The sequence below is a fragment of the Halyomorpha halys genome, unplaced genomic scaffold, assembly GCF_000696795.3.
Source record: "Halyomorpha halys isolate HHAL.00 unplaced genomic scaffold, Hhal_1.1 Scaffold991.1, whole genome shotgun sequence".
NCBI classification, from domain to species: Eukaryota; Metazoa; Arthropoda; class Insecta; order Hemiptera; family Pentatomidae; genus Halyomorpha; species Halyomorpha halys.
In genome coordinates this window covers 158530-164542 of record NW_027115927.1, presented here as the reverse complement: position 1 = coordinate 164542, position 6013 = coordinate 158530, and positions in this window count along the sequence as shown.

Below are 6013 nucleotides of genomic sequence, written 5' to 3'. Positions count from 1 at the left end.
AAAATGACGTCAAAACTATTTATGGCCAAAGATTCACTTTTCGATACTGAGTAATTTATCCGAATTTTAGTAAATAAGGATATTTTTCTCATTATCATTTTCTATTTGATCATTTTATATCAGTAAGTCCAGCAATATTGATGAGATTTAATGATACCTTACATTTACTTAAAAGGGAGCAGGATCTCTTAGGGCTTTGTAAGGAGGGGACGAATAAAATATCTAAAGCACATTAGCCTTAAGTGGAAAGGAGCCTGGTCGAGAACCGACTCAATGGTTCATCAAAGAGAATGGAGCTAATTGGACCTGTAGCTGGGAACCTTATTCAGACCTGAACGAATTTTCCAGGTTTTAGCAGGGAAAAAAGGGTACCTAACACCTTTTTTTATAATAAATGAAGGATGAATTATATAAACTTTTAGAATGATTCGATATATGTTAACAAGGCTATAAGAATAACGGATGCTAGTAGGCTGAATAATATGATATTTAAAATATTTTTGAATAATTTTTACCCCAGAAAACTAAATTAATAAAATTTGGGATATAAACCTTAAAAAATGCAAAGATAGAATGGAAAATAAAATAACAAATAGTAAAGCAATTATTAAGAAATATTATGGATTAAATTATATAAAAGGTTTATCGGAAGATATCCAGAGGTCATTTATAGATTATGATGTGGAAGAATACTCATTATGTTATAGACCTAACAATAAAATTAAAAAGTATTATAGCAATGTAAAGGACAAAATTGAAATAAAAAGTCAATCGGGATTAATATATAAAATTCCATGTTTAAATTGTCCAGCAATCTATGTAGGTGAAACTAAGCAAATGTTGGGGGATAGAATATAACAACACAAAAATGATACAAGAAATAAAGAAAAGGATCCAAATAAAACAGCACTAGTACAGCATACAGCCAAAAATCAACATAATTTTGATTTTGATAACACCATAATTTTACATAAAGAAAACAATTTGTACAAAAGAAAAATACTTGAGTCAATTTATATATCAGAGAACATCAATTAGACAGTTAATTTTAAAACAGATACTAAGAATTCAAACCAACATTATGCAGATATTTTAAGCAAAATAAATTTGTAAGAATAAATGGAGATATTTGTTACTAATTACAATTAAATGTAATATGGAATTTTGAGAATTAGAATAAATACCAAATTGAGACAAAAATGCAATTTAAAATAAAATAAATTAATTTTAAAACAAGGCTGACCTGTGTGAGTGGGAGGTTATAAACGGTTTGTTATATGGCAGTGAATTTGTGTGGATAATCTTATATAAGAAGAACTAAATATTTATGATTTTAAATTTTTAAAAAATAGGTAACTAAACTTAAGCTTAGTTAAGCTTATTAATAATAAATATGACTCTCTAATGATTGACTTTTTAAATAGGCTTTTAATTTATAATAAATGAATGACCTGGGCAGAATAGCCTGCAAAAGTAATTCTAAATTAATGAGAGGAAGAAATTATAATTGAAGGTATGTTATATTATTGGTGATAAATGTTGTTCCTATAAGTGTTAAAAATGAATATGTAATATAAGCTGTTAAAAATTTAGATGTCCTTGAGGATGGCTAAAATGGCCGAAACGTTGAACTGGTGAAAAATAAAAAGTGTTGAGACAAAAAAGGATACAAGTTTTGATTTATTTAATAAATTATTCGTGAGTTCAAACATCATATAATAAAAATTTAAAACAACATTTGATTTTAATATCAAAGTTTAATATCAATTATTATTGGAATATTAATAATTGCCGGTATGGAATAGATTATAGGAACAGCATGGTGGCCCAGAAAGGTACATTATAAGAAAATCACCGGCACCACAACCCGGACGGGAATTAACCGCATCAAAACATCGCCTCTGTCCAGCGCAAGCATCTGGCAAGCTCTTGTTTCCTGAACCATAGTTGCCATTATTTGTCGTGGGACTCCTCTCACGCTTCAAATAATTATTCTTTTACTATCTCTGTACCTTTCTTGATCAACACCTGGAACATCTTTCTACAATTTATTGATTATATTTATTTTGAAACATATGATCCAATTTAAGTATAAATTTTCATTATTTGTAAATTGATGTGATTATATTATATTTTATTTTTCAATTATTTACTATTGTTTAAAATTATCTAGAAGATATTAGACCTTGAATATATCCATCGACTTTATTTAACTATAGCTATTACACGTACCGGCTAAAAGTCATTTCCAGCAGTTCTAAAGACAAATCATAAGATAAGAAGAAGTAGCAGGTTCAAAATAGATTATCAACATATATTTCCTTTATTGAAATATGTTTTCTAGTAATATAAAAATAATGTGGTGGGCGTTTGTGAATGTCTGCTTTAGCCTCGACCCGAATTTTTATCATCTGCTCATTCTGTGACTTCTCTTGATGCGATTTTCTCCGACTGCGATTTCCCTACATCTCACTGTTAGCCCACTCATTCTTCTCCCCAAGCTAACCCCCAATAGGTGGGCCCTGACTCATCCCCAAACCCGTTGAACAATACATTTAATTCATTACTTAAGTTACTTCTATTTAAGTTCTTATTAAACTATTTAAATTCTTAAAATCATTTATTTATTATCATTGGCAGAAAACAAGCTTAAGTTAAATGCAGAGAAGACTAAGGCAATCGTAATTTCTATTAATAAATTCTATTCTTGCCTTCATTCGTAGTTCTAATACCCTTCCAACCTTCAAATCCCGTATCTTCGACCACCTTCTGTCCACCCAATTCTGGAAGAATAACAATTAGAAGTTTCAAAAAAAAGGTTTATATATTTTCTGTATTTAACGTTTCAGATTTTCGTTTATACTTTAAATTATGCATAATAGCAGAAATTGTACCTATTTATTCATTATTATTATTTTTAGTTTAATTGTATTTGATTTTTTTCTTTTTATTTATTATCTGAAGTTAGTCACCATATGTTGTATGATATGACATGTGGTTTTATTTTATTTACTCTATTATTATTTTATATATTCTTTTAATTATTGTTGTCCACTTTTATCTTTTTAAATTCATTATGTTTTATAATTTCATTTTTTTTTTTTTGTATTTTACTCTAAAGGCTAATTTTAAAACCTGTAATATTATTCTAAAAGGATTAAACCCAGAACAAATAAAGAATATTACTATTATTACAACCCTCGGGGTCTTCGCCTCTTTAAGACATCAATATTTCCCCCTTTTCTTTGCAAGGGTGTCCAAGTTCTTGTTTTCAGAAATTTTAGTGTCTTAACCTATCTCAGTCGTGGTAATCCTCTCCTTCGTTTCCTCCATTCCTAAATGATTATTTCTTAATGATTGAATCATTATCCATTCTTCCAATATTCCTGAGAATTTTCATTCATACCTTTAATTAGAGAATGAAAAAATATTGAAACCTAATTTAAAAGTAACACTTAATTAACTATTCAATCTGACCTTATTATTTGTTATTTGTCTATGTTTTTATTAGCATTAAATAAATGATATGTAAAGCAGTAAGCATGAATCATCATTGATCTCTAGTTTGTGCAGTGATCCAAATATTTTTTTAAATTTTGGATTGCCTATATTTAAAATTTGGGTAACAATACCTTAAATTATTGTGAATTTGTTTATTTAAAACGGTAAATTATCCCTTATTACTGGTAGTAATAAACAATAGAATAAAATGGGTATTTTTCAATCAAAATTCGATATATCCACTTTAAGAAAATTATTATGGGAGCATTTAATGTAGTTTAAATATGTATTGATACTGTTGATTAGTTACACTTATTTGACCGGAAAATGTTTAAATTTCGGAATAACTTGAATAAGATTCCGATGCGGGGCTTAATGATTGGTCTTCCACAGAAAAATGTATATTTTGAGAAGTGAATAAATTAACTTATGTCAGGAAAATCCTTTAAAGTTATTGTACACTTATGATTTTAATAGAAATAACCAAATTCTACATTCACTCACCAGAGATGGCATAAGTATTAAGATCCTCAATGATACAAAAATGGCTGTTTTGAAGGTGGTGAATGAAAGTTGTGTGATGCGCACCCCTGATTTTTTATTATTAAAACTATCAAAATTTTTCTTTCGTATTCTGAGATAATTTTGTGAAGAATGTATTCACCAATCAATAGCCAGGATGTTTTTGTTTTGTAATAACGCTTCGTATTTATAAATACATTTTTTAAGTATCCTCCGAAACTCATAATTTTTAAAGTTAATGTAATTGGGGCTAGTTGAGGGAAAAAGAAAAAATAACCAAATATTTTTTCCTACTATCAACTTCTGTCAACAACTTTATATATGTACATATGTTTATGGAAAATTATAGATAAGAAGTTACCTTGTCAAGATACTATTTATGATCTAAAGGAGGGAGTACCATACTCCATCCAAGAAGTCTTAACAAAATGTAAGAACTTTTGAATAAATAAATAATTGGATAATAAGTAGATCGTTATAAACAAAGTGGCCTTAAATAAGACTCCTATAAATTTCAAAGTTACTGCCCAGTTTCTTTACATTACTGGTTCAGGAGTTATTCGGGGAACTCTTTGTCAAAGGGGGAACTTTTTGAATAGGAAATTGCTGTGAGTACTGAAGGGATGTAGATTTCTCCAAGCAGGAATGATTAAAGTACCTCGGAATTTCGGAGCCATTGAAGGAGAAATAGCTGCAACGGCCTAAACCGCAGTTTTGACAAAGACTAATGTTTCGCTCTCGGTTTTGACTGGTGTATTCCACCGTTCCCTTCTAAAAACGTTTGGCTCTTTGGATGAGCGATGATGAATTAAATCCTTAAAACGGATCGTAATTATTAAATTTAGGTGAATTTGCTTATAGTTTAACATAAAATGTACTTCCTATTCGTTAAAATATATATAGTAATGAAAGTAAATTCAATTTTATTAAAGTTATGGGTTTTGATTTTTTGTTTTGACATTGGTATGATTAGATAAGTCAGTAGTAAGAATAAATAAAACGAAGAAAACAAATTTTCACGCAATAATGTAGAAACGTTGTTCACCTCTACGCTATTAATGTGACTATAGAACTCTGATTCAATTCAAATTATTATTTTATAAACTGTAAGAAAAGTGTTATTATATCAGAAATAGTTTCCTCTAAACAATTTTCTGCTTCACCTGACTCAATTCAATTATCTTGTTTGTTGTTGTACGTCCTTATGCATTCCAGCGAGGGAAGGATGAGCAGGTTATTGCACAGGTTGGTAATCAATTCAAGACAAAATGGAAGGTCTGAAATTAATTACATGCTTCAATAGACAACTTCCACAGACCAGAATCGAGCTTGGCAATTGTTGACTCAGTCAATTGTTCATGTTTCTATCAATTAAATATGTTAAGACATAATGACCAAGCAAAAAGAAATCAGTGGCATTTAGTTTTGAAATATTAAAAATATTTAAACATTTTAATATTTCGAATCTATAATAGTCCATACAAATGTTAAAGAAAATTAAACACTTCAAACAGCATATGGATAAATATCTGATTGTTTTATTTATAATTCTCAATATTTATTTTCTGAAAGCAAAATAACACATGTTTGCTACCTATAATATAATAAAAAATCTAATAAAATGATTAAAAAAAATGTATCATGTTCCTAATTAAAGTGACAAACGATAAATAAACTTAATAATAGTAATAACCATAGCATAACTTTGTATCATAAATTTTATTTCAAAATTCCTTCATAACAGACATGATAGAACACACAAAAAGCAAAAGAACCTAAGAGGCATTCTAACAAAACCGTAAACTACAATGATGACACAAACAATAAAAATATACAAAGATTAACATAAATATTTAGACAGATGGAATCAGTAAAACTAGCTAATAAAATGATATTGAATGATTAAATCAGTAAAAAATAAAATTAAATTAAAGGCTGATAAAGCGTATTGTAAAATTATCAAATAAACAAGAAAATAACGGTATGATGC